The sequence below is a fragment of the Podarcis tiliguerta genome (assembly GCF_965153285.1).
Source record: "Podarcis tiliguerta genome assembly, chromosome: Z".
Taxonomy (NCBI): domain Eukaryota; kingdom Metazoa; phylum Chordata; class Lepidosauria; order Squamata; family Lacertidae; genus Podarcis; species Podarcis tiliguerta.
The window spans coordinates 38,476,741-38,501,560 of NC_139553.1; the positions used below are offsets into that span (position 1 = coordinate 38,476,741).

General features: G+C 43.6%; 1 protein-coding gene across 7 annotated transcripts in view; it reads right to left on the bottom strand.

Moving 5' to 3' along the window:
• STAG2 (STAG2 cohesin complex component) overlaps positions 1–20,756 on the bottom strand; it is a 62,612-nt gene extending 41,856 nt beyond the window's left edge. The window contains exon 1 of one of the 7 annotated variants that reach the window (XM_083422719.1): positions 20,357–20,756. The gene's annotated coding sequence lies outside the window, so the exon portion shown is untranslated. Of the gene's footprint in view, positions 1–17,151; positions 17,720–18,286; positions 18,593–20,356 lie in introns of those variants that run through there. The other 6 variants (XM_083422720.1, XM_083422723.1, XM_083422724.1 and 3 more) reach the window with 6 other exon arrangements.
• Positions 20,757–24,820: the final 4,064 nt, after the last annotated feature.

Below are 24,820 nucleotides of genomic sequence, written 5' to 3' on the forward strand. Positions count from 1 at the left end.
AGCTACTTGCTGCCACAATGGTGGCAGAGAAATAAGTTTTCTTTGTGGCCATCACATGGAAGGCACAATGGTGCAGTCCCACCTGGGTTCTGACAGGTTCATACCAAGCTTTAAGCTACCTGCACTCAAGATACTGACCTTCCTGGTACAGCATTACTAGCTGGGATTAACCTTAATGGAGGTTTGCAAACAATTATGGTTAAAAATCCAATTCAGGGTTATTGCTGTGTTATGGTTATGACAAGGAAACCATGACAATTCATATGGGAGAAAGAAAGGTTTCAGAGGTTGATGTGTGTAAGCCTGCAACCTACACAAAGCAGAAGCTGGACAGCATTTTTTACACTACGAGGGATTGAACCAGTTGTACATATAATTTTTCTCCCTCCCTCTTAAAGTGGAAATTGTGTACACCTGTACACAAATGGCAACAGTTAGCAGCACTTATATTAGCACAGTATCTAATTATTCATAGGAAACCTTTGTCACTCTCACAGTCACACAGTAGGCATGGTCTCATTGTCTCACTTGTGCTAGGCTGACTTCACAACACATCTTTCTCCACTTGTGCTCTAGCCATCATTCAGCCTGTTTCACTAAGGTGCATGGTGGGTTCAACAATGCCTGAGAGCATACTTAGGGACAACTGTGTCAAGAGCCCAACAAGTCTTGGTGTTCCACAGCATGACAAGGGCTGCAACAGGATCACCTGCTCTATCTATGAGAAATTCCCCCAGAGCATTCAGGAATCCATTGGACTCCATTAGTCTCCCAAGAAAGATCATCTCAATCTGCCCACCATCCTGAGTGGGAAGATTGGAGCTATAAGTCCAAAGTTTACCATGAAGTGATCTAACTATGATAGCAGGGTGGCATCCACCATCCCCAGACCATCCCTTCCTCCATCTGGAGCAAAAATGCAAACTAGGGTGTCCTCTGCCCTATGTGCTGGACCAACTTGAGACGGACCTGTAGTTGGCATGGGGCTTCCTCAGCACTGTAATTCTGGGTTATTCTAACATCGCACGCAAGACCATCTTTGCCAGCTCGGTCAGAAAAGATATGGGCAGCAGGGTGGATGATACACCAACAGCAGCTCTAGTCTACTGTCTCCTTGGTCCGACCAGCTCTGAAACTGAGGGTTTTCCTGGAAATGGACATTATATGGAACACAGCAGCTCCTCATTCCCATACTGCAGCCTGTGCTGATGCTGCACCAAGTATCCAGGTGGGCACAGCTGGACAAGATCAACTCTTCCCAGCTCAACTACCCGCCTCATCCATGATCAAATCATGGATAAATGTGGTTTTATTCTGTACTGATCTAGCATTAAACAGCAGGCACAGATGATGAGTAACCAGCAACCCAACACTGGAAGGGATGGGGTGAGAAAGAAAGAGTAAATAGCCCAATCTTCAACTTGCATGGTAACCTGTCACCTCCCTATGGATGTATCTCCTTCTACCCATGATCAGTGAAATTGTGGTGGCATCACCTGCATCCCTCTTTTCCCAAACACATTATGCAAACAACAGCAGTCCACCAAAAAAAATCTGCCACCGATTATTCCACAAAGTAGCTGACATAATTGAGAACAATGTTAGTGAAGGGTACAGAACCCACCCAGTCACTATCACACTAGAGCCCATCTAATAAATCCCATAGGACTTAAAACCAGCATCTATATACAGGTCTGAAGCCTAAGTATGGGAATACAGGAACATGTGCACTGCAAAATTCTATCTTCCATTCTTCCTTCAAGTGTTTCCTTCTTCTTCATTTAATACAGTCCCACTCTCACAAAAATAGTAGGAAACCAAAATGAAGTGCCCATGACCAATAGTTCAAAACAGGGATGGTTGTTATTGGACATACTGCAGAAATTTACTTTCATCAGGTAAAACATGAAATGCCTATGTTTTGCAGGTGGCATGTAAATATTCCTATTTAGGAAATGTTCAGATTGGTTTTTCCTTTGCATAGCAAAGCCTCTTTTATATGTCTTTAGCAGCAGGCATTGATTTAGTTTTGAGATGAATTGTAGATCTAACACAGCCTTGTAAATAAGCTGTGAGAAGTTACTAGCCTGGCTTAGTGCTGACAAGGAGGGATTTAGAATTGCATTTCTATGCTTGTTACAGAGAGATTGTTCACTTCATTTGTCTTCTGCTAGCTTGCTTACACACCTGTGTGGAATTCTTGATCACATGTGGCTACTTGGCTACTTCTTAAATACAAGAGTAGGCTATCAAGCTTTAATGTCCCAAAAAGTTTTGAATAGGGGTAGGGAGGAAGGAAAACGGCGTTTCTGTGCGCTGCTCTGGTTTCACCAGAAGCAGCTTAGTCATGCTGGCCACATGACCCGGAAAAACTGTCTGCGGAAGCAGACAAATGCCTGCTCCCTCGGCCTGTAAAGTGAGATGAGCGCCGCAACCCGAGTTGTTCACGACTCGACTTAATTGTCAGGGGTCCCTTTACCTTTTTAACTTACGCTAGCTTAAGTGTAGTACAGAGTACAAGGGATAAATCCAGACATCCATTCATGTGCAAGCAAGGCCACTTGTTTACTCAATTAAATGTGTACTCAGCAATCCAGGCATGTATACTGTATGCAAACACAAGAACCTCCAGATGTTATACACATGCACTATAGATTGTGCCTTGCTTTTACTACACTGCCAACCCTTTCTGTGCCCCCCGGACTTAACCCCAATGATTTGCACAATTTCTCTGCAACTTTCTTTACCAAATACAAAGCTTTAAAGAACAATTCCCCAGCATTAGAGCTTTACTGATTGATTGATTGATTGATTGATTGATACAAGAAAGAAATTATTTCATTTTGCTGTAAGGTAACTTCTCTCTCAAGTTGCCATGTAGGAAATTCACCCTTTGAATGAAGGGGAGGGGGAGGGGGGAAGTTAGGTATGAGCAAATTAATTATATGACCAGAAGAGTTTTATCTTGGTTAGATGTGTTGCTGCAACTTTCTTTACCAAATACAAAGCTTTAAAGAACAATTCCCCAGCAGTAGAGCTTTACTGATTGATTGATTGATTGATTGATTGATTGATACAAGAAAGAAATTATTTCATTTTGCTGTAAGGTAACTTCTCTCTCAAGTTGCCATGTAGGAAATTCACCCTTTGAATGAAGGGGAGGGGGAGGGGGGAAGTTAGGTATGAGCAAATTAATTATATGACCAGAAGAGTTTTATCTTGGTTAGATGTGTTGCTTGTTTGTTTTTGCATTTATATCACACCTTTTCTCCAAGAAACCCAAGGTTGCATACATGGTTCCCATCCCCATCTCATTTAATTTCAACTACACCCCTGTAAGGTAGGTTATGCTGTGGCGCTGTAAGTGGCCCAGGGTCACTTGGTGAGCTTCACAGCTGAGTGGGAATTTAAAGCCTGGTTTCCCAGGTCTTAGCACTGCACTGCCTTCTCATTTAAAATGCAGGTCATTCTGACTGTGTCACCTTAAAACAGATCAGACATGGGAAATATTCTAATCAACACTAGCCTAGAAGGCAAAAACTGGCATTATAGTAAGTGAAGATATAGCAAGCTGGTGGGCAGTTAAAAGAACCAATTTATTAACTCAAGCGTTCTCTACTGAGACAAAAGTTCCCAAATATTCAGTCTACAAAAATTGACAGCAACCAAACTTGACTGCATTTTTACTGCTACACTAGAAAGAGTTACTGACTGTTACAGTCAGTAGTTAAAGTTTGTGATTTGCATCAACTGGCTGAGATGAATGGGCTCTTCAAAATAAAGAAGTAGACTTAAGGCACTGGCAAGTGGGACCTGTAACTAAATTTTGTAATGTATCCTTATTCTAACAGGTATGCTCCTCTTCCAACAAGTCAGCCGTGCCCTCTAGGATTCTGTAAGCTGCAAGGGACACATTTTTACCTCTCTTCTCCAATTGGATCTCAATATTTTTGTGGCTCCTGAAGGCAACTGAGTATGCTCAGGTAATATTGTGCAATTCTTCTGTTATTTACTGAGCCCTGAGTGCTCACTGGAAGGACAGATCGTGAAGCTGAGGCTCCAATACTTTGGCCACCTCATGAGAAGAGAAGACTCCCTGGAAAAGACCCTAATGTTGGGAAAGATTGAGGGCACAAGGAGAAGGGAACGACAGAGGACGAGATGGCTGGACAGTGTTCTCGAAGCTACCAGCATGAGTTTGACCAAACTGCGGGAGGCAGTGGAAGACAGGAGTGACTGGCATGCTCTGGTCCATGGGGTCACGAAGAGTCGGACATGACTAAACGACTAAACAACAACAACATTCTATTCATTTAGCAGCATTTGGGGTGATCAGCTTTATTCTGGCCTTGCCCTTTCCCAAGACCCAAGGTCCCCAAAGTTTATGGACAATGATTGGCCTGGTCAAAATTAATGGGTTTAACCTAACTGAAGGGAAGGACCTGGTGTTGGGTTCTCTGATAGTGAAGGGAAAGACAAGCTGCACTCAAATATTCCCTCCCTTCTCATGGTCCTTAAGCCAACAATGTATGCCTAATACATAGGCTGGGGGTGTAGTTTCTTGTTTCAAATCTTCAGCAGCATTTTACATGGAATTGGAGTGGCAATCTGTCTAATGGTTGTGCTAAATCCACTCAGAGACTTCCTATTTACTCAGCACTTTTTTATGACTGTGCTTGGATGCTGTTTATTGCTTCTTCCCTGACTGTAAGTTTCCCTCAGTTGTCACAGATGGATTTTATATTCCAGCCCACAAAAATCTTGGGCTTCTCTGGGCTGACTGTCAAGCTGAAAATGACTTCTTGGTCTTGCACCTGTTCCACCCTGAACTGGTACAGTGTCATGTCATTATTCCTTATGAAGTACCGCCAGTGCTTCCAGCATAGCTGTCAACGTTTCCCTTTTTTAAAGGGAAATTCCCTTATTTCAAATAGGATTCCTTGCAAGAAAAGGGAAAAGCCGACAGCTATGTGCTTAAGCCTCTCTAACAGTTTGCCAGCTGGAAACAGGAACAATATACTCTAGTACATGGGGCTAGCATGAACAATTCATTAGTGTACCTTATCTGACTTATCCAGTATGATATTATTTTTTATATAATTTTTAAATGTTTCCATTAGACCCCTTTCTCCAATATAGTGCACAGAGCGACTTAGAAGATAAGTAAAATGTCATTTTAAAACCAACAAATACAATAACATTCAATATTCAGCAGTGTTTATAACGTATTCTAGAACCATACACATAGAAAAAAATCCTTTGGGATCCAAATGCCCAAATAAAAATGTATTCACTTTTCTTAAATATTTCCATCATAGGTACAAATCAAATGCCAGGTGGGGGTGCAAGTGAGAGCTGCAATTTGGAGCTTGCAGATGGTAGCTCTGCATCATAAGATTCCATGTTATCTTACAGACATATTCACACAGCTACATCTTACCAACAAATTTTATTGCTTGATACAGTAGCAAGTACGGCAGCTAAACAATGTGACTCCTGGTCCAATCTCTACACCTCGTAATTCCTCTGACCCTTTCACATATGGGTTGTCTGCTTACAGTTCTCTTTCACTAGTGTATGAATAGCTAATGTGGTGCCCTCCATATGTTGGTGGTCTGTCATGTGTGCCAGCTGGTCATGCTGGTTAGGGCTGATGGGAGATGGCAGAATAATATAATGACCAATGTAAGCACATCCTCCATCACAATAAATGATTATACAGGGTGGTGGTGGTAAGTTAACTTTATTATCATGTTTTTGTCAACTTCTCTGGGCTTTCTGGTTGGCTGATACTGGAAGACAAAGCTGTGCTAGGTAAATCTTAATATTGATGTTTTTGTGGAGATACTGACTGAGCATTAAGTTGCTGGCAACCAGATCTGGAGAACCTTGTTAACTACAGTACTTGGATGTTACATATATTAAAGGAGGAGCAAATGATGCTCAGTAGGCATTTCAGCTTTTCTTTTGCTATACAAAGTCAGTCTTCACCCAGAGTTTGCATGAATATGGGTATCTAAAGGAAAACTTATGGGAGGAAAACCATGTGTTCAGTCCCTGTAGACTACATATTTTTGCTTGGCTTACTAGTCAGCCATTATTTATGGCTGTCTTCCTTCCCATAGTTATATGATACATGCAGAGGGGCAGCAAGAGTATTTCCACTGTACTGATGTATGGAGAAGGTAAGAACCAGCAGAAATATATCCCACTGTTTGGAAGAGTTTCTGTTGTTTCTCAAGACCTCCAAGTTGCAGAACAAAAGGGAGCTCTGGAGAGGAAATCTGTGTGCTATGTGACAGATTGCTAGGAGTAATTGCTTTTGTTGGGCTAATGAGTGCATTGTGGATACCTGCACAAGTCTGAATTTTGTGGACTGCTTGGGAGTGAAGAAGGAATTCACAGTGGTGGTTATTGGTTCTTCCTTTTCCAAACATAACCTTCAGTACAAATGGTACCATAAGCATGAACTCCTTTGATTTTTGCTATTTTACTGTTAGTCTTTTGTCAAATTTTAACTATACAGTAATACAGTGGTGTCTCGCAAGATGAAATGAATTCGTTCCGCGAGTTTTTTCGTTATGCGAGTTTTTTCGTCTTGCGAGTTTTTTCGTCTTGCGAAGCACCACTGCATTTAAACACTGACAACGGCGGGGAGGGGCGGGGAGAAGCAGGACAGCTGCCGCAGCCGGTACCTCAGACTCACCCGCGCGTTGTGGCCACCGTGCGACGCGGCTGCTGGAGGGCGGCGGGGCTCAGGAGCGCGACTCCAGGGAGAGAGAGAGGCGCTGGCGGCAATGCTCTCTGAGGGGAGCGCGCGAGGGGGTGGGCAGCGGCGCCAGGCACTAACCGTCAGCGGGAAGGTGGGAGGGAGCCGGAGGAGCCGTCAGCGGGAAGGTGGGAAGGAGCCGGAGGAGCGGGGAAGCGAGCGTGCATGCAGTGACTGTCGCCATGACACGAGAGGCAGGGCCATTTCCTCTAGCGAAGCAAGCCCTTAGGGAAATCCGTCTTGCGAAGCACCTCAGAAAATGAAAAACTCTTTCGTCTTGCGAGTTTTTCGTCTTCCGAGGCATTCGTCCTGCGGGTACCACTGTACTTTAATTTGAAATGAACTTCTTTCTATTTTTGCTGTTCTTTCTGTAAAATTATATAAACTTTATTTTTCAGTTTTTGAAACATTTTCTAGAAATACAAATCCAATATTTTCCCAATAAACATGTATATTTTGACTTCCCCTCACCCCTTTTGCTGTTTCATATATTTATACAGTTCATAACACTGCTTTGTTATCCTTTTATTCTAATTATTAATTAATCCCTAGCTTTCCTTTCACATTAATTTTAATTGCTTGACTTTAAACTAATCCTGATAGAGAACTTATATTTGTCCACAAATGCAGATAGTCCCAGTCTTTGATAAAGGTATTTTCCTCTTGGTTTCTTATTATAGTTAGAATAATTCCAACAAAAATATATAAAAAGTCTTTACCAATTGTGCTTGCATATTTAGTAAATTCATAAAACAAAAGCTTGTCTAAGGTGTGCAGCTAATACTCTGATTTTGTGAACTTGGCACAGTATGCAAAGGTTCACCTTTTTGAATGATATACTACATCCAAATAACTGATAGTTAAATAACTGATGATTATTACTCTATACTGCAAGTATTCTTATGACATACAACTTAAAGAGTTCCTAGATGTATGCTGGTATTATGAAGCTAAGAATTACAATTTTTTCTTCTTCAGATGATAAACTCTGGAAGATATGTTTTTACACACACCTCATTACATGACATTTTGCATTTTCTACATAAGAAGGCATTAATATTGCTAACTGAAAATGTAATGTGTTGAAGCACAAAACAGTAGCATTTATTACGTTTTGAATTTTAAGCCATGATCATGCATAACCTTGTAACCATAGGTGACAAAGAACAACATGCTGGTGACTTTGAGAGGTCTGCTGGAAGAGGGATGGACTACTCTATCTGTCCTCTGCACCCAACCCCAGAAACCAAGTGGGCTGCCCCCTTGGTTTCAGCAGACTGCTGGAGAAGATAATGACCTCTTCTTCCCTCCTCTGCCAGTCTCCAGCTAGTATTTGTTATTTTTGCTGCTGCTGCTGCCGCTGTCATCACTGTTAACTAAAAACTTTTGTGGACCTACTGAGCAAGGCTGGAAATGCATTAAAATGCAAATCTTAAATTCAACTTTATGTAAGTAAGGGTTGGTCTAAGTCAGTGGCAGTCAACACAGTATCTTGAAGGTGCTGGACTCGCAAATCCCATCAACCTCAGTCAGCATTGTATGTATTTCTTTTAACCTAATGGGTAGCTTTTACTTAAAATTGCCAAAGAGCAATGGAGTCTTAGAGGACCAGAAATTAACACATCCAGCACAGTTGGGGCTTCAGGAAAGAAGTGGTCTCCAGTTGGAGATGGTCAGAAAGAGAAAGTGTAGAAATGTAAATCCCTTTGTGCTTCTGTAGTATTATCCTGTAATTCTAGGAGTACACAGTACAGCCAAGGTTTTGGGAAAGACTGTACTGCACAAAGGACAGCACATCTTCACAGAACCTGGAAGAAAGGAAACCTCTATCTCTATGCTCCAGTTAACACAGAGATGCATTAATTACACCCAAGAGGTAGCATCATGTACAGCTTTGTGAATTACTTGTGTCACTTTAGTTATTTGGTGCAGCAGTACATTGGCAGAGGTGCACTGATAACATGCTGTGACTGATCTTTCTTCCTCAGGTACTGTATAAAGAAGTTCTAGACAAATGACGAAGAAATGGGAATAACTCTGCACAAACTCTGTTTGTCTCAAACAAATGTTAAATTTTATATTGATATAGATTTTTATTCAGTTCTTTAGTGAAGAGTGCTAGAAAATGTTCTATTTTATACTAAACTTCCTCTCACCTTATTTAAAAGCATAGCATTGGGAAAAGATTTCAACCTTTATTTGTTGGCATCACAGTAAATGGGACTTAAATGTCTGCCACCCACAAGTAAGTGAAGATGGCATTGTTGACCATAATGAAAAATCCAAGTTAGAGCTGTACATGTTCTAGTTAATCAAAACCTTAAGCTTTTGACTTATTTAGAACTTTTATCATCTTGATGGTAAACTTGTAAAAGATCAAATTTAGCTGTTCAACAGTGAAAACCTAAACAGAAGGAATATTTATATCATCTAAGATTTTTTTTTTGGGGGGGGGGGTTATTCTCTGAATAAACATGTTCTTTCAACTGCTAGGTAAAATTACTGAATCTGGCCTCTATTGACTTTTTTGCTTAGAATACCTCCTAAAATTAATTCTGAATTCTGTTACCATTATGACAGCCTAGATTCTCTTAATTTATATTATCCATCTATCAAGGGAAGTGAGTGCTTTGCTTAAGGATTGAGGCAGATTTGAATAAAAGAAAGTTTTTATATATCTGGAGTTGAGGAATATGGAGCTGGTACAGCCTCATACCTGCATTGCATTGAAAAGAGCTTTATTTAAAAGTCTATTTTCTCACACATCTGGTCTTACAGCTCTTAAGAGGGAACATACTCATGGTGTTGGGTGTAATAGTTTATTCCATCCCCAGTCCCTTTGTTTATCATCTGGCCAGAAGTGCTATTCAACAACTTGGAATGTTATTTTGTCTTACTTTGGTTAGCTTAATACGGAAATTTTGGATTTTGTTCACCATAATATATCTATATTCTTTCTGTTTGGAGGAAGCTTAAATGGCTTGGTTTCTGCATTCCTCTGAGAATGCTACCACTCCATTTCACTGTCAAGGGCCATGGTTTCAGCCATAAAAACTTAAGAGCTCTGCTGGATTAGGCCATAGGCCTATTTAATCCAATATCCTATTTTCCACAATGGCCAACCAGATGCCTTCAAGCACAACACGAGGGTAATAAACATCTCCCACTGTTATTCTTTTACAGGCAGTACTGTTATATAGGAACATATGAACTCTGAACCTGGGAGCGTCATATACGCACCATAACTAATAGACATTGATAGCTCCATTTTCATGTCATGTTGTTCAATCAAGGATCTGGGGATGACTGGCTGAGGCAAAGACAAGTCTACAGCATGCAACAGTAAAACGTAAGATGAGGAAGGATCACAATTTAATGGCAGAACACATGCTTTGTATGCAGGTCCCAGGTTCAATGCCTGGCATTTCCAGGTGGGGTTGGGAAAGACTCCTATCCTGAGCTAGTGAACTAATGCACTGAAATGATATAGGCAGTTTTTTGTATACCTATGTTAAGCCTCCTTGTTCCTCTGATTAGACACTGTCTGATCAAGAAATATTTATTCTATATATACAGGTTGTGCCTCTCACGTTACTTGTTCTGAGCTACTGATGTTCTCATACTAGTTTAATAGCCCATCCTGCAGATCTTCCCTTTACCAGACCTCTGTGGTTCAGGATCCACTGTGGACTTAATTAGTGGTAGGAATGAACCAAGATCTTGGATTATGCTATCCAGTGCTTCTCTCTTTTTTTGCCACCTAGGAACACTAATCCTCATCTTGCATGTAGCACTATCCAAAATCTAGAGTAACAGGATAGCTCTGCCCCTACAGGACCTTCCTTAATGTTCAAGCATAAATATTTTGGAACAGTTATTGGGGCTTTTATGAAGGTTAAATGTTGAACTATCTGTAGCCATTTGACTAAAACTGTCACCATCCTTGACCAATGGCCATGCTGGCAGGGGTTGATGGGAAGTATGCTGGCTACCCATGTACAGTACTTCACTGTCCGTTGTTACTAGCTTTTCTTTATTTCTACCTTCCACTTGTTGAGTCATTTTTCTGGCTCATGACTCATGTATTCCACTTCCATTTCACACTGTGACCTGATTGGAGATATATGGGAAACTGTCCTTGGTAAAGCTATATCATCATTAATCAGAAAAACTGTACCTGTGACATGAATTTAAGCAACAGTTTCTCACATCAATGCTGTCTCTGTACTATATTTAAGTTCAACAAACAGGTTTTCCTGATAGCTACCCTACAATTTTGTAACTTATTTTCTATAAGGTTTTCCGAAACAGATATTGACTTTCAAAAACATAAAATTGTTCTGTTTAGGCTGGCATCTGGTAGCCACTATCTATGCTATTTGAGAGTTAGAAACATCCAAGCAGGAATTGCTACTATGGAATATACAACCGATTTAATTGTATGCATAGCAGAGACTTGCCTTGAAAATCCATGCTTGTGGCTCTCAAGAAATATGCGTATGCTGATAGAAGATCTTATTTAACTTGAAGAAAATTAAGCTGATACTTATTATCATGATTTCTATAGCCAATTTGTTGCAGCCAATTTGCACAGCTTCCCCTTGCCATCTCGTCCTTACAACTAATGGACAGAAAGCAAATTTATGATCTCAACTGATAAAAAAGGTATGCAGAACACATGGCTTCCTGTTGCACTAGAACTTAAGACACTGAGAGGCAAAAGAAATACTGATCCAACGGAGTGGAGCAGCCAGGGCTGAACGTACAGAACTATTTGAAAGCAGCTAAAATCCTGTGCTGTGGGACACAGATGGCGCTGTGGTCTAAACCACTGAGCCTAGGGCTTGCCGATCGGTTTGAATCCCCGTGACGGGGTGAGCTCCCGTTGCTCAGTCCCAGCTCCTCCCAACCTAGCAGTTCGAAAGCACATCAAAGTGCAAATAGATAAATAGGTACTGCTCCGGCAGGAAGGTAAACGGTGTTTCCGTGCACTACTTTGGTTTCGCCAGAAGCAGCTTAGTCATGCTGGCCACATAACCCGGAAAAACTGCCTGCGGACAAACATTGGCTCCCTCGGCCAGTAAAGTGAGATGAGTGCAGCAACTCGAGTCATTCGCGACTGGACTTAACTGTCAGGGGTCCTTTACCTTTTAAAATCCTGCTAAACTGCTATTTGGGGGGTAAAGTGAGCAAGCACTTTATCTTGCAGCCCACTCCTTTTCCTTACAGGTGATCTGCAGAATTTTAACATTCCTAGATGCCCATTTCTGCTCATTTCTGATTGTTGGATCATCTAAAGGAAGGTGTGTATGGTTGTTGTTTCTGTCTATGATTCCCCATTCAGTTAGGTAAATGGTTAGTTATGGAAGCCTACTTCTACCATGGTGCCCCTAGCTAGGTTGAGATGGCTGAGGTGATGATGTTGTTGGGGGGAGGTTTTGGAAGGACAACAGAGCACCAAAGTATGCCGATTATAGAAATGTTTAGCTAGATTTATGTCAATATTTTAGCGAATTTAATTTAGTTGCCTCCAATGTGCATCATGCCTTTCCTCTAAGGAGCTCAGGGCAACTTCCAAAGTTTGCTCCTTCCCCCTTTGTTTCTTCACAGTAAGTGATATGTATAATAAGCTATGGCTTAATGTGATGTGTGAACCAGGCTGAAGTGCATGAACATCTGGAGGGCAAAAGCTTGTCTACTCTTGCCCTAAAGCACACATACAGTTTAAGAAAACTACCTGAAAATGGCTTAATGCATTTGCTGTGTTTTGCTTTACTATGCAATAGTTTACCTTAAACTGGGATGGGTAACATTTTCATAGAAAGAGGAACACAATTACCGTATTTTTTGCTCTATAAGACTCACTTTTCCCCTCCTAAAAAGTAAGGGGAAATGTGTGTGCGTCTTATGGAGCGAATGCAGGCTGTGCATCTATCCCAGAAGCCAGAACAACAAGAGGGATCACTGCTTTCGCTGTGCAGCGATCCCTCTTGCTGTTCTGGCTTCTGGGGTTCAGAATTTTTTTTTTCTTGTTTTCCTCCCCCCAAAACTAGGTGCGCCTAGTGGTCTGGTGCGTCTTATAGAGCGAAAAATACGGTATGTAAGCCAAACAGCTAAAAGTATTGAAAATACCCCTAAGAATGGGGTGGGGGGAGAATACACTTCACATATACAATCTCACCATCCACCCAAACTAACTCAAATACAGAACTGCTCATTTATTCCCCCCTTTTTTTCTTCCCATTATTTCTTCATATCATTGCTGTGCCCTGAGAGATAACACATAATTTTTCTAACAGCATATTGCTGTTATGCTCCTTCTTTCCCCATTTTTATGTCTACTCTGTGTATATTTTGCTTGGTTGCATTAACAGACTATTTGGGATAGTGCAAATAATCAGTGCAGAATTACTAGTTCTTGGGGAAAGATGGGCAGAAATAAGCCTCCTCTTTGATAGTTGCTGAGCTTAATAGGGGCTATAGAGCAACAAGCACTCAATAAGCAAATGAGTAAGGAATTAGAACAGTACCACATAGCTTGAAATAATTTTAAAACAATCCTTTCTCATGGTAATATTGGTCCATAAGTGGTATAAAAGTGGTTGTGATAAGTCTGCCTTGGCTGATGAGAGTTGTCATAAGTACACCAACGATATACAGATTATTTCTTCATAGCACCTGAAATCAGGAGTGGCTGTGCAATCCCTGGATTAGTGCCTGAATGTAGTGGTTAACTGCACGATGGCTAATAAACTGACTTTGAAATATGTATTTTTTGAAATCCTTCCCTGGACTCAAACAGCTGCTGGGATCAGTAATAAACCACTACCTTGAGAGGATCAAGACAGACAGAAACATGTGGCTAGTTTTGCCATAGCTGTTTGTTTAAAACAAATTCAGATTATTATTTTAGTCAAATGAGTTCTTTTTCACATGACAACTTGAGTGGTGCAAGGTAAAGGATACACAAAATCAACACTTTATATTGCTATATATAATAGCATTGTTTTGAGACACAGAATATCACAGTTCCAGAAACACAGCTTCAGCTAAGCATATTATCTGAGGAAGGCATTTCTATACAATCTGTGTGTGCCCTAAGATGGTGCCCACCACCAAAAACTGCTTGAGCAAAAAACTGACTTTATTTTTTATAGATGAATGCAACTGCCCATGTGTTCAAATCAGAACAGACTCACAACCATGTGAGTAATCATTTCAACTTTTCATAACCTGGAATGGCCCTCTACAACATTACCAACCTTCAACCATTCTACTCTATCGGGAATGACCACTGGCTGAATCAGCAACTCCCCACACCGCTTGCAAACACAACTAATATGAAAAGCCAGTACTGTACAGTATTGGATAGTAATTAGAGTGCTGGTCTTAGACCAGGGAGACCTGGTTCAAACACCTATCCACATGACTTTGAGCTATTCACTAACGTCTCAAAAACTCACATTGCCAAGTAAACCATCAAACGCTATACTTTACTTCTCACACATGAAAAATACATTTCCCTTCACACACATTAAGCACATGGTAAATACCGTATTTTCGCTCCATAAGACACACTTTTTCCCTCCTAAAAAGTAAGGGGAAATGTTCATGCGTCTTATGGAGTGAATCTGGGAGGCTCTGCTTAGCGCTCCCTTTAAAGAGCCGTGTGGAGCGTGTGTGTAGCTCTTGGGGGCTTTTCCCCAAGGAGGGAGAAGGGCAGTCCCTTCTCCCTCCTCGGGGTAAAGCCTGCAAATGCTCCATGCGGCCCGTGAAAGGGAGCGCTGAGCAGAGCCTGGGATGCATACAGGCTGTGCTCAGCACTCCCTTAAAAAAAAATTTTTCCCTTGCATTCCCCCTCTAAAAACTAGGTGCGTATTATGGTCAGGTGCGTCTTATGGAGCGAAAAATACGGTATGTGATCTGGCAACAAATGTATAGGGTGTATTTTCCTGAAAATTCAGCAGAATTGCACAGGAATTGAGGCTATCAGACATTATCTTCCATCAGGACCAACTATATATGGTACCTTGGGTTAAGAACTTATTCGTTCTGGAGGTCCATTCTTAACCTGAAACTGTTCTTAGGCTGAGGTACCACTTTAGCTAATCAGGCCTCCCGCTGCCACTGCACGATTTCTGTTCTCATCCTGAAGCAAAGTTCTTAACCTGCAACCTGAAGCATCTGTAACCTGAAGCATCTGAAACCCAAGGTACCACTGTATTATGAGAAACAAAAGGACAGTAATTTACTGAGTGAGCACCAACTGTTATAAAGTTCATAATCAGAAGCATTTGACAAATGTGGGCATAAATTTGACATCATCAGCCTCCAGGTCCGGGGAGGGTGATCTTGTGTGTATGGAAGGGGGGGGGGGGACTGGCAGAAGAATGTGGTATCAGGGAAGTGGTGGTCTTGAGCAAAGTAATCCTAAGCAAGCAGATCATCATTTTATTTGAATGTTCCCTTTCCATAGATAAAACTATGCTGAAAGTGCCTGACAATAGAAAAAGAATTTCAAAATTACAGACATAACAATAGTCAGAAATAAATAAAGCATATCAAGAAGTATATAACCAAATTGAGAAAGTTCCACATAAATAATGAGATTTTAAAATGATGATACCAAAAAATTATATCAACAGTAACAAAATCCCACAAGCAATCCCCCAACACAGAGTCTACTCAGCCACCTCAGCTTTTGTAGCTAGAGTCCGTCAGGGCACTGCCCACCCGCGCAAAGTAGGAAAAGGTTACAAAGACAGGGAGCAGGTCTTCCAGACTCACAGCCAAGATGCTCATATGGCAATGTAAGCCACATTCTAGCTGCTTCAGGCAGGGTATGTGGTGCCGGGCTGTGTGGGGTGGGAAGCATAAAGTGTTATTTTCTGCCCTTTGGTTGACTCTTATGGGATGATTTTAGTTTTACCTGCAGTTTTAGTGGTGTATCTTATGCAGAGTTCTGCTAGTGAAATCAGCTAGGATCAGCATTACTTTGTTTATTCCTCTCTCCACTCCAGCAAACCCATTTCCCATTCTTGACACACACCCTTTTTGCCCTCTACACCAGTGTAACTTCTATCACCTTAATTTATGCCAAGAGAGCTTTGGCTGCTATAAGTTATTTATACTAATTCAAGGCCAGTTCAGTGCATTGGAATATACAATGCACCCTAACCTTTCCTACTCAGCTTAGCACTGTTTTGAATTGCACTGTGAATTCTGCTCCTGGGGTGCACCAGAGAAAATCTCTGTCTCAGGAATGTATATATTTGCCTATCCAAGTTCTAAAGCAAGAGCCATGGAAACTAGAAAAACTAGAAAGAAACTGTTCTTCTACAACCCCCAAACTCAGAAAAATGCCATTGGTTTGATCAACCTATGGGCACCCTACAGTTTTGTCTCACAAAATTCGAAAGGGTAGCCACGTTAGTCTGTTCCACTAGGAGCAACTAAGAATATAGTGGCACTCTACAGACTAACCCATTTATTGTGGCATAAGCTTTTGCGGGAAGACAGAAGTGCCTGGCGTGCTCTGGTCCATGGGGTCACAAAGAGTCGGACACGACTAAACAACTACAACAACAAGCTTTTGCGGACTAAATCTCACTTTGCCAGATCTCTTATACAGTAAAGGCAAGCTCTGGTTCAGAAAAGTTAATGCCACAATAAGGTACCAACCAGACTCTTAGTTGTTTTTACTCACAAAATAGCAACTAAATACTAAGCACTCCATGATTACAGAGCTGTTAATAACTTTTCAGCACTTTGTACAAACATATCTGACACCACAGTTCGGCCCAAGTGTTACATAATGTCAAAAATGTCCCTGGTTTGAGGTGGTAAGGGAACAGTCATAAAATAGGCTAGTGACACATGTAGATCATATCCAACTGAATGTGAATAGCAAGAGCAGCAGCAATTTAGGATTTTAAGTTGTTTTGAACTATTTTTAATATTGTGTTTCAATTGCTGTAGCCCACTTTGAGACCCTAGGGTGAAGGGCAGGATTAAGACAAGGAAATAAGAAAGGAATGGCAAGGAGTTGAGTTGGAAAAGAGAGCCAAAGAGGAGAAAATGAAAAGAATACAGTATAATCTTAAAAGTGGGTCACCTTTTGAGGTTGTGCTAAGACCGGCTCTAGGTTATGAAACCATGAAACATTATTAATCTATGGTAGTAAAAATACTGACCATCACCTCCTAGCTTGCTGAGAAACTTTAGGCTGTTTGTAAACAATGCACTGCAGAGCGCAGTGTCCTTTTATTCCAAAATATCATACCCCATGTTGAAGAGACACCACGTGGAAAGTATTATATTTCCACTGCAAAACACCCCAAATCTATAAGCATCGTACACTACTGAGAACAGTCTTAACTTACAAAGCTTCTGTTGTGTCCTTAAGCAGAGGCGTAAGCTTTGGTTGAAATTCAGGGCAGATGCTGTATCTGCAAGACTCCAGACGATGTTTCTGATGGCAGCCCCAAGGTGTGGATTGAAATACCTCTCTTTCTACAGCGCACTTTCAGGGAGTAGGCCTTAGCACTTTCAGGGAGTAGGTCTTAAATCATGCACTACTTTGTCCACAAACTCAAATGATTTGCATTCAGAAACACACGCGTGTTCAGATGTTTACAAATCCAGCCTTTCCTCAAGTGCACTTAAACCCACTTGCCAAGAATAGAAGATTCGGTGTCTTCTAGCGAGGCTGACGAAAGCGAGAATGCAGGGAGAGGGTGGGCGGGGGTGATTTCTGCGAACAGCGGAGCACAAGTCGGCTGCGGAGTAGGCCCCATCAACAAGGACTGTGTGTGACGCACTTCGGTAACCCGACTCCCCGCCCTCCCCCATGATGCTGAGAAAAAAGAAAACTACCCTCCTTCCCTAAGAGGAGGACGACGACAACAACAGATAATTTTGTTCGGCAGGTTTCCTCCTCTTAACCCGTCGGCGTCGAGAGAACGGAGCTAAGCCGGCATCTCCATGGGGAAAGGGGACGAGCCGAGCCGAGCCTCGGCTAGAATGAAACAAACATGGGGTGTGGCTGCCAAAAGCACCTCCTCCCTCACCGCAGGAAGGGAACTACCGAATAAGGGCTACAAGCCGCGGTGTGGAAAGCCTCAGGGGCAGCAGCGCCCGGGGAGACCCCCAGTTGCTTAGGTCGACTGGCAAGTTGATCAATACCCTGCCCCATATATACATACATGTGCTGAAAGTGGACACAAAGAGGTTCAAAACGGAGCTTAACAAGTCAACAGAAAATGGAAAAAGCAGGCGGTAAAACTAACACATTTCAAAATCCAAGGGCAGCAAGTTCACGCTAGACACCGCACACCACCAACAATCGGGAGTGGGAAGAATCTCACAAGGTTTCACCCACTTTGGGTCGTTTCTCCGCCGCCCTATTTTCAGGGACGGACGGACACGCACACAAACACACACACCCAAGATACAAAAATACCAGATCCGCCGACGGAAGGATAGGTTTACGTCTAAGAAAGTGGGACCAGTTCATACCTGGAGAGTAATCAGCTCAATTTCTAAGAGTGTGGAGAGAACGGGAAAAGAGCGACAAGCGAGTACTGTATCTAAAACAAAAGTGGCGCCAAAATAAAAAAAAAAACCCAAAGCTATTAAACAGCCTCCTTCCGCCTCTTCCTCCCCTCCCACCCGGCAGCGACCCAGCGGGGTTTCCAGCAGCACAAGCACACCAAAAAGTCACTTTGAACAGGGGTTTGGTTCCCCCACCATCACCACTAACAGTTCAAAGCGGCCACCATAAAACATAAAAGGCCGGGGGTGGGGGTGGGAAACGACATGTCTAAGGTTACAATCCTTGGGGTTTTTACTGGTGAGTAAAGGCTGTCTGAACACAGTGCAAATTCCTTCTACGTAAACATGTTCAGGACACCGAGCTGTACATTCCTCACACTTTCAAAATGCGTCGAGATGGAAGTGGGCAAGAAGCAAATCCCACGATTTCCCAACAGCTCACTTTAAAAATCATTATCGGTGTGGAGAAACAACTCGCGCAAAAGTTCCTGCCCGAACAGAAAGACAGGAGTGTTCACTCCTCCCAGTACATCCCTTTCCCATGATATACTGTCCCTCTGCCAAAGTCGCAGGAGGACAGGAAAAGTTGAGGGTTTTCCGTCCAGCATACGCCCGCTCGCAAGTTTTTAATTCCCCAATATGCAAAGCAATTTAAAAAAATAATAAAACGTATGTCATTTTCATTCTCATCGCTTTGAAGTGGAGGAGGGTGTGGGAGGGGAACGGGGGTGCTGGGGGGGGGGTAGAGAAAGATCGGAAGGCAGAAACACCACTAATCGTTTTTAAAACACCCTTCCTGATTTCTCTGCCACCAAGCGTGTCTTACAACCGCCCCCGTAGCTTCCTCCCACGGAGAACCGAGAAGTCCGACTCGCCTTCTCCCGGCTTGGGGAGTTGAGAGAATCATCATCATTATTATTTGTTAGGATGTGTATACCGCCCTTCATGCGCAGATCTTAGGGCGGTTCACAACGTTAAGAGGTTAGGCATTTGTGCTGTTGTTGTGGTGGTGGTGTTTTTTTTTTAAAAAAACAACCCAACATATCCAACGAAGTGCCCTTTTCTAACACACACACACTACACACCCCTTTCCATCCCCTCCAAAAATAATCTGCTGGAAATCCTCCATCTTGCCAGCCGTAGCTCTTAATAGTAGACAACACAGGCTCGCATCCTCTCCTTCTTACCTACCCTGGCAGCTTCCCCATCCCACACAATAACCCCTGGATCGGTGTTTTTTTCGGGGGAGAGGGGGGCACAGAGGAACGGATAGGGGCGAGTCTCCATTTTTTTGCGCCCGAAGGAGGCGGGCTAGGCCTTTTTCCTCTCCGGTTGAAAGGAGGTTGGTTGGAGAAGAGGGGAATGGAGTCAGAGAAAGAGAAGAAAAACAGCAATTTTAAGACTGGTGCGATTTGTATTTTTTAAAAAAAAAAAAATTAGGGGGGGTTATTTCCGTCTCCAGGCTCGCTCCCTCCCGCCGCCGCGTCCAAGGGAGCGCCGGGAAAAGGGGCGAGCGAATGAGGGGAGGCGGGAGGGCAGGCAGCGTCTGTGGGGCTCCTTCGCCTTCTTCCCCCACCATCTCCTCCTCCCTCCTCGCTCGCTCGGCCCCGCGTCCTCCATCTTGCCTGCGCTTGCGAGTTTCCCCAGACCCGAGCTGTTCCGAGGCCTGCCCTACATTCCATATTCAAAGAAAGATGGATAGGGGCGCCGATATTTCCAGATATCTATCTATATATATTACACAACACCGCCGCCGTCACCACCGTTGTTGTTGCCGCTGGCCGCTTCCCTTTCTTTCCTCCCCCCCCCCACCACCGCCCGCTGCCTCCTTCTCCGTACACCCCCCTCCACCGCCGCCGCTCAAAAAATAAATAATAATTTTTTATTTTTAAAAAAAACAGAACCCCGCAAACACGCGCGCGCGCCCCTCCCCTCGCGGCGATTTGATTTCAAACAAACAACTTCCCCCCCTCGAAATTTTCCCTCCTCAGAAAAATAAACTTCCAGAAGCTTCTACGCCACGGTCGAACTTACCTCACCCGGCAGGCCTGGCTGGACTGGCGGTGACGGGGCTCCTCGGGCCCTGCGCGCCTTTTCCCCCCTGTCCTCTCTCTGTCTCGCTCTCCTCTTCCAAGTAATTATTGCAGTTCGCTTCTCTCCTCTCTGCTTTCCCTCCCTCGCTCTCACTTCCAAGGCCAAACAACTCGGGTCAGGTCGACCCCTTACCTTCAAAGGCCCCCGCAGCGGGGGAGGGGGGGCGGAAAGTGGGGCCTAGTAGGAAGGCCGAGAAGGGGGGGCCCTCGAGCGGGGCGTTGTGGGAGGGGGGGTTTGAAGGGAGCGAAACGGGCGGATTATTTAATTTGGCGGTGGCGGCGGCGCTGGGGATTGTTTGGGGTGTTCGCAGCTCGGCGGCAGGAGAGCGAATGGAGAGCGCAGGCGCCACCTGGCGGCCACCGAGCACGCTCTCCGCTGCTGGGCCTAGAGCGGCATCTGCCGGGAGGACTCGGGAATGCAAGGGAGGGGGAGGGGGGGTAAAGGACAGCATATAAGACACATTCTGGATAAGAACGGGGTAAACAAGGTGCTGCGCCTGCGCGACTCGTGCAACCCTCTATCTCCGCCCCCCCTCCCCACGCACCCCTCTCCTCTCGCTTTCCAGTTCTCTCCGCCTCCGCTTCGCTACGTCATCACTGCCATCGACCACGCCCCTGGCTGTTCCCCTGCGAGCGCGGGGGAGGCTCCAGTCCGCACGTATCGCCCAGAAGAGGCGGAGGGATGGTGATAATGAGCAAGGCGGGGCGCGCGCAGCGCCCAGGGATCCCGTGCAATACCCCGCCTCTCTCCACCCCACCCTGGGCAAAACAATCCGGAGGGAAGGGGAAAGAGAAGGAGGTTGCCCCCCCCCCCCCGCGACAATCCCATGGTGCAAATAACCTGGGGCTTGCTTTTGGGTTCACGTGCCCCCGAAATTAGGCTGGGAAAAGCTATGTTGGGCTCCCCTGGACTTACAGAATCATAAGATTGTGGCGTTGGAAGGGACCTCGAGGGACCCTCTGCAGTGCTAGAAACCTCCAATGAAGCAGAGTCCACCTTCTGCGGGAGGCCGGTCCGCTGTCCAGCAGCACTTTCCATCAGAAAGTTCTTCCTGTTGTTTAGTCGTAATCTCCTTCCTTGTAACTTGAACCCATTGGTTCAGATCCTAGCCTCCAGAGCAGCAGAAAACAAGCTTGCCCCATCCTCCATGGGACAGCCCTTGAGATGTTTGAAGATGGCTTTAATACCTCCTCTCAGTCTTCTCTTGACCAGGCTAAAAATACCCAGATCCCTCAACCATTGCTCATAAGGCTTGGTTTCCAGACCCTTGATCATCTCAGTTGCCCTCCTCTGCACATGTTTCATCTTGTCAATAATATCCTTCTTAAATCACTGCGCCCAGAACTGAACACAGGATTGCAGGTGTGGTCTGAATAGGCAGAATACAGCGGTACTACTATCCTGAGCAGATACATGGCTAACACTTAGATACTTCACTGTGTACATCTGCTACAGTGCTTTGTGGAAGAAAGTCCCATTGAACGCAGAAAGGCTTGTTTCAGAGTAAAATATGCTTGGGGAAAATTAGTTTGCAGTGATTCCATACGCAATTCGCTGGGGCAACTGAGTGTCCTGAATTCCTGCTCTACTTGTTTTTATATGCTTTTATGTATTTTATAATAATTTGGTTTTGCACTGAACACTGCTTAAGAGATTTATCAAATATTAAGCGGTTTATAAATGCTTTAAAATACTTACTAATAAGTCCCATTAAACTGTATAGTTTGCTTCCTGAGTAGATCTGGCTGTACAAATTCCATACACCTTTACATGGAAGGAAGTCCAATAAGATCAGGTTGCACAGCTGCTGCTGTGCTATTCTATACTATTTCCTTCTTTCCCTCGCATCTGCAGATTTCCTCCTTTGAGCTCTAGGTTACATACACATGCTTCCTCTTATCCTCACAACACCCCTAGATGTGTGTTAGGCTGCTTGTTGGCCTAAGGGTAACTCGGTTCATTTCATGGCAAAGTGGAGGATTTGCACTTGGGTGTCCTTCCCAATCCTAAAGGTAAAGGGACCCCCTGACCGTTAGGTCCAGTCGTGGACGACTCTGGGGTTGCAGCGCTCACTAAACATCATGTCACTCTGTCTCTCTGGTAAATCACATCACTTCATTTAAAGCAGATATCTTCAACCTTTTCAGATCCAAGACCAACTTTAAACCCAAGCATGCATTTGGGGACCAAATTCTTAATATTTCGCCATATATTTGCACAGGAGGGAGTGCTCCTGTTGTGACCCACATTGGATTGGGCCCCAACCCACTAGTGGGTTCTGACCCACAAGCTGAAGACCAGAGATTTAAAGGGTTTATATTTTTTTTTTCCCATAAGAAAATTAGTTAATAAAAGGATGCTTTCTCTTTATCGTGTGGAATCCGATTCTGTTACTGCTGAATTGTGCTATCTTTAGGAAGCTTTCTCTAACAGCTGAAAACAATTGCTTCCAAACTCCGCACCGTTCAAAGGAAGTTGCATGTGAATATAGCAACTCCACCTTGAAACTCTCTTACTCTGTCATTACACTGTGACCTGACATGATTCATGGGTGATTAAAGCTACTGTGTGTTTTGAGTGCTTTAAGCTGGTAATACCAGATAATTTGATCACTTGTTGCACTTACTTGATATTTAAATAGCGAGGAAGCGCCAACATTCTGGACAGATAAATCACCTTGCACCCTTAATAACACAATAACTGATGCTTGGTACACACAGCATAGAAACATAGGACACTATAATATTCTTAGTCCATCTTGCTTAGTGTTGTTGACATTGACTGGCAGCTGTGTGTATTGATGATCTTTCATAATGACTGTGACTAGGCTACCTAAGTGTTGCACTAGGACCAGGGAGACCTGGGTTCAAATCTCCCACTCAGCCCTGAAGCTCACTTTGGGTCAGTCACTACTTATAAGATAATAATTATAATAATAAGATAAAAGGCAGAGAGCAAGGCTAGTTGCATTTTTAATTCCACAATATTTGTGTTACTTTGATTATGTCATTTCTCCCCCCCCCCTTTTTTTTCATTGTGAAAATAATGAGCATAGCATAGCTTGATTTAAATATTTATTTTGGTTTACTAATATCGAAGGTGGATCTGAGCTGAAATAAGTTCAAGTTATCTTAAGACTGTGCTGACTGCCCATACACTACCAGACCAGGTTTAAGGTTCTTTCATGAATTAACAAATTGGGCCCAGGATACCCTCTATGGTCTTTTAATTTCAAGACAAAAAGCCGCTTTGGTTGTTTTTAAATCATTTTATATCACCTTTAAGGCTATATCCATTATAAAGCAGTATTACAACTATAGCAACACTACCATTGTTCCAGTTTGCCAGGAGGGAGAATTGCAGCTTGCACCAGACCAAAATGGGAAGCAGATTGTTATGACCAACTTCCAGCCATCCTGTCTGAAGGAAGGGAATCTCCAGCTAACACGATGTTCCGCTGCCACCATATAAAGGGAGGAAATTATTCTATGAGGCTTCCCCCTTTATCAGCCTAAACAAATTTCCAGCAGCTCCTGAAGTGTCTCAAGGTTGGGGCTTCCAAGCATCAGGCTGTTAAAATAGGAAGAAACCATATCATATATCATCCTTGTCAGAAAATATTATCCTTATCAGAGTAGACTTAACAAAGTAGATTAAAACACTTTCATTTCCCATGGACTAAACAGTCCCTGAACTTAGCAAGCCTGTGCAGAAGAGGGGCAGCCAAGTATACTGGCCTTGGAGGCTTACGCTCTCTTGCCAAGAACTCCCCATGCCTCGCAGCTGACCAGCGACTTAATGAGCAAGACGCTCATACTTGTCCGTATGCGCTGCAAGGCTTCAATAGTAAAATCTGGACCTCTGTTACTGCATACTAGCATGCATATCCTCCAACATTTCTTTGTTGGAAATAAGGATGCCCTATTTAATAATAATAGTGGGACGCGGGTGGCGCTGTGGGTAAAAGCCTCAGCGCCTAGGGCTTGCCGATCGCATGGTCGGCGGTTCGAATCCCCGCGGCGGGGTGCGCTCCCGTTGTTCGGTCCCAGCGCCTGCCAACCTAGCAGTTCGAAAGCACCCCCGGGTGCAAGTAGATAAATAGGGACCGCTTACCAGCGGGAAGGTAAACGGCGTTCCGTGTGCTGTGCTGGCTCGCCAGATGCAGCTTGTCACGCTGGCCACGTGAACCGGAAGTGTCTGCGGACAGCGCTGGCTCCCGGCCTCTAGAGTGAGATGAGCGCACAACCCTAGAGTCTGGCAAGACTGGCCCGTACGGGCAGGGGTACCTTTACCTTTACCTATTTAATAATAATAATACACCGCCCGTCCAACTGGGTTTCCTAAGCCACTCTGGGCAGCTTCCAACATAAAGAAAAACATAATAAAACATTAAACATTTAAAAA